The following is a 14,646-nucleotide window of genomic DNA, read 5'->3' as shown; positions in this document are numbered from 1 at the left end:
TGCAGGTTCAGGTAGTGGAGGTAATTTTCATTGCAGCTAGCACATTTCAGAGCACGAGTCCACTTTAGGTCACAGTCGTGTGTGTTGTGCCATGGCTCTTGTCGTACCGGGGCCCTTTGTGGGGCTTGAAGGGGTTTCGGTATCTCCGAAAGACATCAGCTGTGGCGCAGTTGCGATACGGTTGCTTATCTGTAGCACTGAAGAGTCACAAGCCAAGATGAGACAAGGCTGCTCAAGATGACAAGATGCTCAATCCTTTCTCAAAGCCTTCAAATACTTGGAGCAGCTTTGGGCCAATGCCGAAACCTGCCTGCTTTCATTAGGTCCAGGGCAGCGTAGCACTTCGACCTATATGATATTATTGTCTTCGATAATGTACTTAATTGGCATTGCATTACTGCATAGGCATGGCCATTAGGTCTCATTGTACTAGGTGAGGGCTGTGCACGTGGTCAGAAACGCTCCACTCCCTGGCAGGATTGCAGCCCAAGGAAGACAGGTACAGGGCGGGAGAAAGGAAGTAAGTAAGTAGTAACCCTATTAAAGGGATGATGGACTGAGGTGCTGAGAGAGTACGTGACTGTGCTGAGGTCACGCAGGAAGCTGGTGTCAGAAATGAGAAAGAAAACTAGATCCCCGCGTGCCAGCCGTAGGCCTTTGCTGCAAGATTATCTTCCCTCTTCAAAATTCATTGCCCTATCAGCTATGCGGCCTTTATCAAAATAGTCAGGGTACCAGTTCTTTGTAGCTCCACGCAGCATTTCCTGCCTGTGATATTGCATTTAGAGGCAGAATTAAAACCACCCGTCAATTGTTTTGCACATTTTACTTTGCCAAATTTGTGCGAGAAAAAAAAAAGGCAGATGAACCTGTCTAGCCCTGTTGCATGACTGGGCCAACTGAAATAAGTAGGAAAACTGATCACAGCTGAATCTAAAGCCTGCAAGATTTCTAGTCTCTTCCTTTAAGTACTTCAATGCCCCAAGGGTGGGATTTTCAAAAAGGCTCCGTTTATGGGAGTTTTATCACCGACTTCAACAGGAATAAAGTTAGGCCAGCCCTGAGGCCATTCAAAAGCCTCACTCATTTATTGTGCCTACTTAGACTGCAGGCTTTTCATGGCAGTGCTGTGTCTTCCTCTGCATCTCTTTTTATCTATAATCCCTGCTCATGTTTATATGATGAGCATGTGCATCCATGATGGCGGATCACGTAGCCGCCTTCTTATACAGAAGGTTTTGGGGCTATCTGTTTCTTTGATGGAAGACAGAGCTCAGTGATGGATAACATGGATCTGGTGGGGTTACAGCCACTCCGCCGCCCTGTGTGACGCCTCTGGGCGAGCTTGGCTATTCCCACACCATTCAGGGCCCATGAGATGTGAATCCTCTTGCCTACTGCTTGGGGAAAAGTAGCGTTCATATGATACCATGTGAGCTCCAAGTAGGAGCCTGCATAAGCGATCTTTGTGTTGAGCTGAACCCTTTAAAGCTCTACGCTTGACCACAGAAGGCTATCGCTGGATCAATTTTCATTCTGATTCTTCCATTTTGTTGATGGAAAGTCTTTTTTTCCTGAGACAATAATGTACCAGCTTATGGCAGCAACCCAGGTACAACCACTCCCTCATGCTCCACCAACCTCCTCTCTCCCTGGGCCGGTAGCACGAGAGGTGCGTGACACATTTCTGGCCTTACCTCCCTTGTCCAGTGCGAACGTCCCGCTGCAGAGCTGAGGGTGTCCAGGCGAGGCTGCACTGGGCTGCAGGACCTGAAGCTCGTGGTTACGGAAACCCAAAGCGCGCTGCTGCTCCCCAACAGCGCTGCCGTGCAGCGACTTCAAACAATGGCTGCCCACTTAGGAGCAGATAACGGGTTGGTGAGCACCTGGAGCCCCCTCTCCAGTGGGTTTGTGTCCACCACAACGGCAGCCCCGTTTACCTCTCACACGCACCCCACGAGATAGATGTTCCCCCACCGTATTGCTTGTTCTTCCCAGGGATCCCCACTACGTCCCTTCAGTACAGACAGGGCAAAAGGGAGCAGGTTTTGTGGCTGTTTCAGAGCAACCTGTCTGCTCATCAGTAAGAAATGTCATCTGTAAGTCAGACAGCGTCATGCTTTGGGACCTTAACCCTTGGGTTCAAGGGGGCTCCCTGGCAGACAGAGCTAGAGCAGGAGTCCAGGCCATGCCATGGAGACGTCAGGGGTTTTGCCATAGATGACCACAGAATTCAGGCCATCAAATTTCCCTTAAGTGATGAACAGCAATTTATAGATCACTTCAAGTTGGGCTTCATCCTGCGAACCGATGGAGGGAACACTGTAACAGAGAAGAGGAGGAAGCAAGAGCTATGCACTAGCAGAAGGAAATGGTGATGTTACTGCTATGGAAAGGAGAGGAGCACCCCTTCCCTACCTGATCTTTGCTACAGAAACCCTCAAAAGCTCCAGTCTTTATGTGATGCAAGAAAGTGGGAAAATCCAACCTATAGCTCCTAGTTGTCCCTGAGCTGTCCTCCCATCCGCTGAAGCTGCGCTGCCAAGGCCCAAGCACCAGGCAGCCCAAGAAGGATCCGTGGCTTCCTGTGGATGGAAGGAGCAGGTCTGTAGCAGCGTTTCGCACGCTCGCTCACAGAAGCACACGGCTGTCTGGCCAGCTCTTGCAGCTTTATTTATGAGTCCTGCAACACTGGTGTTTTCCTGAAAATCTGCCCTTAAAGTCCGATTAAACGAACACGCATTTTCCATTTTAAACCAACAGCCAAGTTTCTAATTACCCATGGACCCGGGTACATTCTCAGGGCTCAGTATCCAGAAAGATAGTAGGAAAAAAAAAAGAGCTAATTTTATTTTTAAAAAGTCTTTTAACTTTTGTTTTTAGGGTGACGTTATACCACCTAAAAGTTTGCGCCATAATTTTTAAACCCTGGGGAACACATGCAATTCAATTACCCAGCTCAGGTGATTATGGTCCAATAAATCAATCTAAGATTCAGCAAGTTTTGAAAAAGAAAATAAAAAATGCGGAGATGAAAAGAAAGGATTTAATCTCTGTAACAGGGCTTAATCTCGGCAGCAGCAGCTTCTGTTAATGATTCAGGGAGGCATTTAATGACCTCCCCCTGCCTGCCCCGCCGTGCAGGAGGTTTCCATGCTCCCCGGTGCCTGCCTGGCCGCTCCGCGCCTCTCCCCCGGGCCGGGCGGCCGCAGCCCCGCGCCGGCCCTGCCTCCTTGTGCAACCGGGGCCGTGTCACCCCACCGCGTGTCACCACCCAGCCCGCCCCTGTCACCCCACAGCGCCCCGGTTATGCCAGGCCGCTTTGGCCACCCCCTTATTATCGCCTGACGTGCGTGGCCGTTAACTGCCGCGGCCACGACGGTGCGCGGGGAGCTCCTCGCGGCACCCAACGGGCGCCGGAGCGCGAGGAGTTAACGGCAGCGCCGGCCGTTAACGGCCGCCCCGCGCGCCCCCCCGCGCGCCCCTCAGCGGCCGCCCCTCCCTCGGGCCCCGCCCCCGGCCCGCCCCGCCCGCACCAAGCTTGGCTGCGGCGTGCAAACAGATGATGTCATGCTCCGGAGCGGCGCGTGACCGCCGGGGCCCGCCCTCGATACCCATTGGCCGCCGCCCCTCGCCCGTCAGCGCGGCGGCGCCCCCCATTGGCCGCCGCCGCCGCTTCGCCCCCGCCCCCTGGACAATAATAAACAATCTAGTAAAATGCGGCGCGAGGCGAGGAGGGGTCGCGAGGAGGGGTCGCCGGGGGCGGGGGGGGGGAAGGCAGAAATAGAGGTTCACGCCGCCGGACCGGACCGGACCGGACCGTTAAGCTGAGGGCAGTGGCAGGGAGGCCTGAGAACGCTGTGCCTCTGAAACCGGCGTTGCTGGATGTCTTCATGGGACAGCAAGTGCCCCCGAGGTGGCTGTTGCATCTGTGCAGACATGTAGCCTGGGTGCCCGGTTTGTCACCGCAGCACTAATACAGCGTGGCCCCCACATAACCGCCTTCACGGCCCTGCGTCCCCATGTCCGCATGTACGGCGGAGACCTGAATCGGGGATGAGCTGAAGGGAAGTTGGGGTGCAGGAGAGGATTCTTCTCCGGTTGGGATTTACAGCCCGGCCTCTCCTTTTGAGAGCGGGTGCCCGCATCCTTTCTTTGACAGACCCGAGAAAGGCTGCGCTATTTGCACTTGCACCTGGCCACTGGAGGAGGAAGCACAAACGCTGCCCATCCCGTATCCCCAGCAATCAGAGCACTGGCACAGGTTGGAGCTGGAGATGTGCGTTTGAGCGTTGGGTTTTGTCCTTTGGCTGTCCCGTGCAGAAGCAGTGCTGGAAAATGGCACTGAAGCTCGAGGTTGTTCCCCTCCCTTGTCTGTGGCAGTGTTGCTGCTGCTAGGCCGTGGCCTCTGCTCCATGGCTCCCGTGGATCCTCGTCCCCACCGGCCTGCCTTCTGGGCTGCGATGCTCCCCGGGAAGCTCAGGGAGAGGCATCCAAACCCTCCCAGGCAGACATGGAGGGCAGTGAACCTCAGCTCCCCTGGTGTGGGGCACCGCGAGGCATACGGAGGGAAGGAATTCCCCCCGGGGCTTGGGAAAGGGCTCGAAGGGGCTGGCGAAGCACTAAGCAAAAGCTGCCAGGAGCCAGGCACGTGGTGGGGAAGTTGGGACGAGCACTTGCAGCTGGTTCCCTCTCCCACACGGGAGGAACCGAGCGGCTGCTGACTCAGGACTGGCAGCGCGGCTGGCGGGCGGAAAGAGGGTGGGAAGAGGGTCACATTTCTGGAGTGCCTGAGCAGAGCAGGGGCATCTCGCTGGGTGCCTCCTCTCCGCTCTCCTGTCCTAGGAGAAGGATCTCGGCAGCGCGTCGCGAGGGGCCAGCACCACTGGCATGCGTGGGACGCGCTCCGGGGGCCTCCGCTTGCAGGGAAGCGTGGCTGAGCTCCGAATTCCAAAACTGGGCCGAGCGGGAAGAAAGGCACAGAGTTGTCTCACGTAGGGCGGCCCTGGGAATGCCCAAGGCAGAATGTCCTGTATCTTGAGATGTTGGCAGGCTAAAAATAGGACTCCAGAGCCTCCAGGATTAGGCATCGGTTGAGGAGCAGGAACTTTTGGGAGTGCAGTTTTGGACTTTGGTGCCTTGCTTCAGCCTGAGTCCTGCTTGTGGCATTACAGGCCTGCATTCCTCGTGGCTCATGTGAGTGTCCTTTAAATGTGCTTGGGGCAGGCAATTATAACTAACTGCCCTGCAAACTCCTCCAGGAATTTGCAAAGTTGAAGTCTTTTCTGTCGAATGCATCCTCGCACCTGCCCTGCAAAATCCTTTCCTTCAGCTGAGCAACCCATTCCACCAGAGACACGCGGTTCAAGTCATTCACCGAGGTCCAATGACAGTAAAAGAGTAAAACTTCCCTTTTTTCCTTCCTCTCTTTTCTTCCCTGTGTAATTTAAGTGAGCACACATAATTGAATACATGCTGAGAAACGATCTGCCATTTCTGAATGCAGCAGCTACTTTTCATAATGGGCATATTAAGCTTGAAATATATCTAGGCAGAGCCTTGGTTTACTGCAGTAGGTTTGGGGGTCTTTATTTCCAAGCAGCCTGCAAAGTCGGGGTGGAAGTGTAGCTGAGGTCTGACAGACGTTCGAGTACAAGAAGCTTAAAGAGCAGCGTATGATTATTCAGTTTACTTGGGGAGGCTCCATGACCTGTGTCTGCAGTAATGATGACACAAGCTTTTTTTTTTTTAAATAAAAAGAAGAAATTAACTGCCTTGGCTAATTGTACCCTTGCTAGCTAGCTAACCAAGGACACTATTTGACTGTGAAAACTGTTGGTGTGCCCAAATCTCTCAGGTGGGACAAATATCTGAAGTGAGAGTGTTCCCATAGCTGGGGGTTACAAGATTTATTTAAAATCTCCTAATTGGAAAATTAAGCACTATTGCTTTAAAACAGTGGTGCACTGCTTTGAAAAATTAAGGCCATATGGAGTCATTTATTACTTTTCAGTATGCATTCAGTCTCTGGTGCCATTTTATGTACCTGCTAATGCATAAAGTCTTTTGGAGCAGGAATAAAGCACCACAGAGCGTGATTTAATGCTATAGGGTCACCAAATCTGTTTCAGATTACTGCTTGCTTCAATCTGCTGAAAAGAAGGGTATGTCCCTGAAACGACGACGCTGAAAGGGGAGGGGGGAACCCATAAATCTGATGTGCTTTGGAAACATAGCACACATATCAATAAAACAACTTTTAAAGTATTCCCTGTGGATTTGGTCTGGCAAGGGAGTCAGTTGGGAAACAAATGATACCAAGTAACAGAGAAGTGGAAGCAAAGTCCGTATTAACAGTACAGTATTTGGTTGCAATTTATAGTGTCTTAGTGAATTATGTTTTCAAACAGTACAGGCCTGCATAAGCATGTGACTGCAAGAGAAAATAAGAGCAAGTAATCCAGGAGGGCACAAAAGTGCTTTTGTTTATGATCCTGTGGTAACGGGAAGCGCCTCTCCTTGTGCTTATTCACAAACACCTCTACCTCTTTCCTCCAGAAATCCTATCCAAATTGTTTTGTTCCGACTTCACTGGAAGAGTCTTTTTTGTTTTGTTTTGAGCTCCAGTCCTTTCCATACCATTTCCACAACTCTCCCCTCCAGGTTCGGTGCTGCAGTGACCTTCCCTGTAAAGGGCTCGGGCAGCTCCGATGCATTAGCCCATTTTTTGTTGCTGGCAGACAAGCTCTGGAGCAGCCTTTGCTCTTGGGGCCTGAAAATTTTCCTTTCCCTGATTCTGCAGGGATCGAGGGCAGGAGCTTGGGCCTAGCAAGTTAGCCAGTTAATATAAAACTTTATAAAGCAAGCACATTAGTCTTCAGCATTATCGTAGCACTGATGCTCATTTGTCAATAGTTGTCTATAATTCTTTAAAATAATGACAACTAATAGTAGTCATTTCAAATGAGTTGGAATCTTGTTTAAAACATAAAATACTTTTTTTTTTTTCCTGGGTGGACACATCTAACATGACCTCTCCAGCATGCTTAAACTGCAGCATCAGAATAAAATTGCTCAGGCAAAATGAGGCCAGTTGAATGGCTACATAATTAGAATTAAGACAAATGCCATGAAAAGTAATTGCTGTCTGTGATTAACTTTTATCACGATCCTGTATCTTAGCTTTTTGGAAAATCTTAAATAAAACCCTCTTTGATGTTCTTTAAAACTTTCCTGAGGGCAGCTGTCAATTTAGGTATGCCTTTCTAGTTTTAATTTTTTAAATATAACTGCTAGCGCTATCACTTGCCCATAGATGGCAATAACATTACACTGCTGAAGTAGCCCCCAGCCTTTGAAATGTGGCTATGATAGTGCTGAATATTAACTTGGAGAATGGAAATGGAAAATAATATCTTGCTTTTCTGTTGCAGGGGTCGTGAGCACCATTCCACTTGAAGCGATGCTGGGATCAATCATCTGAGAAGAGATGAGGCAGCACATTCCCCATTTCGGATGTCGGGATTTGTTCTGTGAAACTGACCTTTAAAGCAGCCTGAGAGTGAGGAACGTGGCACTGGAGAGCACACCAGGAAGCATGAAATGATGTAAGATATTTCTAGCGCACATGATCTTTCTCGCTATGCTCCAGGTTTATGATTCAGCACTTTCTGCTAGTGACAGAATATAGGAAAGGAAAAAAAAATCTGTGGTAGAGGAGGAAGTTTCTATTGTTCTAGACAAAATCTATCCTACAAACTAGCAGCAATAAAGTCTTGCTTTTGGCGGTGGGGGGGGCAGGGGGAGGGAGAAGAGAGAGGCTATCCCCCAAATCTCCTCTCTTTCACTCTCCTAGTCAGAGAACCCTTGTAGAAAAAAAGTGGAATATAGGCACAGGCTGGATATTTCAACTGCTCAGCTACCTGCAAGGGGCCCGAAATATCTCTGGCTTTGTAATAGCCAGGTCTTGGGCTACGGCTGCTTCCACACTGGTAAGTGACCCCCACCCTGAGTTTCCTGAGGGCAGGAGAGGCCTCCTGTGGGAAAGCTCGGGTCTCTATTTGGGAAAAGCTCTCATCTCCCTTAAATACAAGGCATTTGCACCAATTTTTCCCTACTCTTTGCCTTTTCTCCCTGTGTACTTGCTCTTGCTATGACAAATCGGGCTGTGCTGAGAAGCCTGATAGACCTGCTGGAGGCTCTGCTCAAAGGGAAATCTTGCCTCTCCAGCATCAGCACCAGTCCTTAGAGCATCCCTGCGCTGCAAGAAGGGTGCACCAGCCGGATCTGAAACCTGCAAGCTTGTCAGGAAATAGGGTTTAGGTGAAGGAAACGCAGGATTAATTTAGTTGTTCTCCCTTCCTGGGGGCTAGCTCTGTGTTAAGGCCCCACTTAGTTCAGTAAACCAGGCAGCCCCAGGCACTGGAACCCCGCTGGGTTCCCCTGTGAAGCTGTAATGGGTCTCTGGTGCAGTTCTGGCCCCAGCCGCTAGCACTTTCCCGAACAGTTTCCCAGCATGGATGTAGTAGCCGGACCAAGGCCTCTCTGGGCCCTTTGCTGGATGCTCACGTGGATGTGGGCTGGCCCTGGCACAGGCAGGGAGCTCTCAGAGTCGTTTCTCTACGCAGGGCCCATGGTGCTTTCCAGGGTTAACCCACATCCCACAGCGAGCAGGGAAGCAGCTTGTCGCCCGTGCTCTTCACCTGCTGGAATACCAGTGCCAGGGAACGTGCCGTGTGGCTGCCTTTCCCTTGCTCCAAGTGCCAGCCTCCTGGAAGCTCTGACTTGGAGGAGACTTTGAGAGCAACTGGGATTATGAGCATATACTGTATTAGTGAGACCTGGAGTGGCTGTGTGTTTTAAGTCGGTGTTGTTGGAAAGATCAGCAGTGGAGCACCAGACCCCCCAAAAATGATTCAGAGCCCGAAGAAAATGCTTTACAATGAGGCACTCGCTTTTTAGCTGATCCAAAAAGCCTGAGCAGGGAGTTGATTAAGATGGCTAAGGAACTTCATTGGGAGAAAAATATTGGGTCCTCAAAGGCTTTTTGATCTAGTAAATTACGGGAGTGAGTAGCAGAAAGCTGACACGAGATAAATTCATAGGAGAAACTGGGCAAATTCTTTTACAATGAGGGTGATGAATCACTGTAGCAAGCGATGAGGGCGTTGGCACGTTTTCCATCTTCAGATGCGTCCAAGCCCAGGCGGGACGTGCTCCTGATGGATGTGCTCCGAGCGCAGGTAGACCCGTGAGTGCCACTGGCATCAGGTCCGAGGGAGGCAGTGGAGCTGAGGACGGTGACGTACAAGAGGGCTGACTAGCACTTCCCAGAGGACCTACAGGAGATCTAATAAAGCCCATCTATCCTTGACCCCAGCAGACTGAGAAAAACAGAACTTAGCAGGAGTGGAAGAATTGAAATGACAGCCCTATCAGCAGCACACCCATGTGCCCCTTGTTTCTAAGAGGACTGTATCTTTTACCTGTTCAGCCCTTTATTATTATTTTCAATACTGATTTCCCTCCAGCCCACAAACCTGCTGGGCCCATTGGTGTCAGTGTCTTTCATCTGACTGGACTGTTAGTGGAAAGCTGTGATGCTTAGGAGCTCACCTCATAGCTTGGATAAGCAGTTTCTTTTCATTGTTATCATTTCATCTTCTTGAAGCTTTGGACTTCACTGTTTTCCAAGCCTTCTAATTTATCTTGCATCTGTTTCCATATGATTCCTTTACCACTGGGCTTAAAATTCTGCATTACATGGATAGTCTCTGGTACAGTAGTGGAAGAGGCTTGCGTGTTTGCTTATACATATTCTGGGACCACTTATTCTTCATAGTGTGTCAAAACGAGCCCCCTCACCCTTCTAAAGATTCCACATGGGGTGGATATGTCAGTGATGTGCTGTTTAGATGAAAGTTCGTCAGGAAATTTTTGATGAGCTGCCTTTCATCCTGAAGTATAAATGTGTAGATACTACAGCTACTGCCAGGAACACACAAAACTATCTTTGCAAAATACCTTTTCCTGCAATCTGTAGCTAGAAAAGCACTCTAATCTCATTTTTAAAAACACAGAGAATGTCTTAAATGGAAAACTAGTTGGGGAGGGAAAACAATTTCTCACTACTTATCTTTTCCAGCGACCTGGTTCCTAAGCTAACAGTCCTTTCCCACTTCCAACCCATCTGCTTGTCATGATGTAAAAATCTGCTGTTCTCTCAAGTTCTAGGTGAAGTCTGCTGACTTCTCCCTGCTCCAAAGAGTGTTGGTTTTTTTTTTTTTGACATCCAGGTTGAGTTGCAACAAGGCAGATGGAGGAAGGGAGAGAGAGGGATCTGCTTCCGGTCAATACCCACCAGTCAGTAACCTGGTGCATAGAGTCTGGGCCTGGGACATGGGATGTGAGCGACCAAAAGTGATGAAAAATGATCAAAAAGAACAACACGGAGCAGATTTGAACTAAGATCTCCAAATACCAGGTGAGAGCCCCGTGCTTATTTTGATGTGAAAACCCTTTTTAAGAACAAGGAGTATTCTTACTCTTTTCTTTACGGAAATGTATGCATTTTTCCATGCATCTGTCAGAAGAAAATGAGAGGCGCGTGTGTCCCTAGGGAGCACTCAGAGGATCTGCATGAGCAAAGGTCTTCAGCCTGGGAGGGCACAGTAGAACGGAGAGGAACAGGACTGGGAGTAGGAAATTGCTCAGAGCCGGCTGAAGTCTTGCAGTGACTATTTCTATTTGCCAAAACTGCAGCTGAAAATAGACCCAGGAAGGAGCTAGCCCAAAATATTCCCAACCTGTCGGGAACATTCAGTTTTGTAAATGAATGACCTGTGTTTTGGGCCATCTTGAACCCATGAATCTGCATCTTCTTTAAACTCCAGGGAGATGCTGCTTTTGACTTCACTTTGTATGAAGGTTATTCTCAGCATTGAGAAAATAACGCGCCTTTGCTCCCTGTTCTCTGGCTCAGACTTAGCTTTCTGTGCTTCTGTCCCTTCTTCCTTTCTTGGTGTATCTGCTTTTACTTTTCTATGCACATCCTACTGCTAAATGTGGGGAAAATAAGCGGCTAGTCCTTTTCCTCCATTTCCTTTGAGCTTGCTGATCACAGGGTTCAGTCACATGCCTAGCAATGCATAATTGAAGGATGTAGCTTTGCCCAGCTCGCTTAGATCTCACCTCTAGGCCAGCACTCAAAAAGACCTACCTATTCTGAGTGGTGTGGGAAGCTCTCCGGGGCCCAGAATGTGAGAAATAATCAATTCTTGTAGAAATATTTCTGTGAGGCCATGGAGCCCAGCCAACAGACAGGATGAAAGTGGCAACTGTTTTCTAGGACATCTAGTCTCATTTAATTTTGTCATGCCCATACAACTTTTCTGCAAGTCTGTCTCCTTCTGTGTGTTGATTGTGTCCTGTGTGCTTTTGTGATCTGGTTACCCTGGCAATCCAATTGATTTTCCAGAAAAGCCAGTTCCACCAAAGTTAATTGACTCGTTGCATTACTGGCCTGTTTGCTCTTTTGTGCACTTCAGTATCCACTGGTTGCAGGTTCTTTCATGGGATTGAAGTGTTTCTGAGATCTGCAGAGAGTATTATGCTGTGGCATGCTGATTTTTTCCCCTTCATTTCTTCTTTATTCTTTCTGGACTGATAATCTTTCTTGGTTTTGAACTGCAGGGCAGTTTTCTACGACTTCTTTTCCAGGGGTTCTTTATGGAAATGAAGTTCACCAGCAGAAGTCCTTCCTTGCATGGCGCCCTTCCAAGCATGTGATTATGACAATTTATGACTTAAAAAGACCTCAACGGCCCTTCCTCCTGTAGGCAAGCCACACAGGGACCAAGGCATACCAGTTTTATGTATGTTATTTCCCACACAAATTTAGAGTTTCTAGGAGCTTGAGGATTAATGGATACAACCCCAAAAGGGTCTTAAATATCGTACAACACTGAGCGTTCAAACCCTTGGCTCATTTGCCATCTGCACAGGCAGAGTTGGGTGCCTGGGAAGGACAAAAACAGGACTGCACCAAGAGCTACTTGAACTTGTCAGCAGAGGATGAGTGTGGAGAGGAAAACACACAGCAAAGTGCACCCAGTGACTTACTGCCCATTTAAAACAACAAGGACACAGGTACTATTAAACAGAGAGGCTGGTGTGTCCCCGCTGATGCCTCTTCACTGCCACTTTGGAGAGAGTGTAGGTACCTTGGGCTGTAGGCAACGGACAGGACTGCAGGTGAGACAAACCACACGGAGGGAAGGAGTGAAGCGCTCCTTGTCATCGCAGCTGCCCTTGCAGCTAGGCAATGCTCACGTTCTCATAAAGCCACTTCCATGTGCACTGAGAATCCCATAAATAAAGAGAAGCCTGGGAGCACATAACCCTGCTCCCCAAAGGTGTCCCCATGGGGGAGCAGCAGCGTCTCCACACGATGGTGCCCTGCGCTGGGGGAGGCCTCGCTCAGCCCGGGCTGAGGCCTGGGCAGCAGAGGAGGCGGAGGAGGCAGGAGGGCCTGGGCAGGAGGAGGCTGGCACCCTCTGCAGAGCTGCTTTGTATCCGTTCCATTGCTTAATACTCCCTGTGCTCTCCTCTCACCCATTCTCTCGTTCACTCTTCCGTGGATTCATTTCTCTTTACTTGCTGCCTGCGCCCCTGCTGCATCTGCCTGCTGGAATTATCATTTCCCTTTGGTTTGCCTTGCCCCACGGTCCCCTGAGCGGTGCCTCGGTGGCTTGTGTTCAGAGCATGCGAGTGCTGGAACCAACCCTTGGCTGATGCTTCTGCAGCCGGTTTGGGAAGCTGGTCGAGCAGCTGCAGAGAGGAGGCCGAAGGGAAAGCACCGTGGGGCGCCTGAAAGGCCCAACTCTGCCCTGAGGTGGTGGTGTAAAGCGCGCCGCGCGCCAGCCACCCAAACCACTGCTGGAACGGCACGCTCCTCTTACTCCTTGCACAGAATCCAGCTTTCCTCTTCCAGCAGGCTGTCGGCATGGGATGGACAAAGTCCCAGCCTTGTGCTTCAAGCCAGCCAGAGCAGCCACAGGCGGGTGGAATGCCTCATTTGGGGGAAACACTGGAATTTCTGAGCCAGGTATGAGGAGATGAAGTACCACCCTCATCCCTGGTTCTTTTCCTTTCAGTGAAACAAGTGTACTGGGTGGCAGAAGTCTGCTGTTGATCCTGTTCTTCAAAGCCCCAGATGAAGATGGTTCCGTGAAACCTGCTAAGCCCATGGCTTCATGTGGTTGATTGGATGGGTAGATTGATAGATATTTAATTGCTGAGCCCTCCATTTTGCTGACTCTGTGGTTTGCTGAGTTTGTATGGCTTGAAAACAAGCCTAGAAGTGAAGGAAATAACTGCTGAGCTCTAATCCTGGTACTGATGTTCACACCTCCTGTGGCTTTAGTCAAGCCAACTGGTAATCTAAGCCTCCTTGTTTGTGCTGTAGGAGAAATACTATTTACCTACCCGAGGGGAAGGGCAGATCGGACAAGCAGTGTGCTTGCAAAGGGCTGGCAGGACTGAAAGTCAGGCTTCCAGAACAGGGCAGTCGCTCTCTGTTAGCCCCCTGCTCGGCGCGCACCCGGGGCTCTGCTCGGGGCTGCCCTCGCCCGGCGCATGGCCGCTGTCCCCCGCGGTGGGTCACGAGCGGTGGAACGTGATCCAGCTGTGGGAAATACTGTGTTTACCTCGACGTAAAGCAGCCCTCCTTGCAAGGAAATCCTGGCTTTCCAAAAACAGAACAGAAACGAGCAGCTGGGTGTGGGTGATTGCTGGTCCCGGCGAGGCTGCTCGAGCAGGGCTGAGGTGCCGCTCAGGCCCCCGGAGCTGCTGCCCGGGTGCTGCTGCAGAGGCACACGCAGTGCTGAGGCCGTGCCAGAGCAAGGGATCTGCGCTCTGCTTTTCTCCCAGCACTGGTTTCCTAAAAGAAAGTTCTCCCTCTGTCCAAGCTAATGTGGTGTGTTTATTTTCCTCTGTTTTCAGTTTGCTAGCAAGGTGAAGGTCCAAGCGTATTTCACCCACCTCTTGGGAATGAGCTTCTCAGGAAAGCGATAAAATCTCCCGCAGTAGGAGCTGTTAAAGGGGCGGGGGCTGCGCTGGGCTGCCAGGGTCGCCTTGTACAGCTGCATGTGACCGAGGCCAAGCGAATCCCTTCCCGCTTCCCAGATTGTTTCCAAGGAGAGTCCTGCGTGCCGCGGGCCGCCCGCGCCATCTTGTGGTGCTCACCACACTTGCAGGCGCCCTCCAACCGGGCCTCGGCCGCTCACAGCACAACACGCGCTTTTCTTTTTTCCTTAACTTTTCAAAGCAATTTTAAAATTTAAAGTATATGTAGACCAGGGGTCATTCAGTAAGGTTGATTTTGATTTTACTTTCAAAAATGGCTATAAATAACAAGATTTATTCTACATTTGGTATTTTAAGATTTTTTGAATTCTGTTCTGGCTTATCATAATCATATATTACTGTATTATTATTGCATATTTATTTGTTTGTCATTTTTCTAGTCAAGAACATACAGAACTAGTTCTTTAAAATCAGAAATAACTCTGAAATGTGTTTTGCACCAAAAAGAGGGAGAAGGGCAAGTACCTTGGCTGGCATTTCCCAAATTATCAACTCACATAG

The sequence above is a fragment of the Tinamus guttatus genome, unplaced genomic scaffold, assembly GCF_059628265.1.
Source record: "Tinamus guttatus ecotype Peru unplaced genomic scaffold, ASM5962826v1 Tinamus_guttatus_pri_ptg000010l, whole genome shotgun sequence".
NCBI lineage: Eukaryota > Metazoa > Chordata > Aves > Tinamiformes > Tinamidae > Tinamus > Tinamus guttatus.
Note: the sequence above shows the minus strand (reverse complement) of the source record.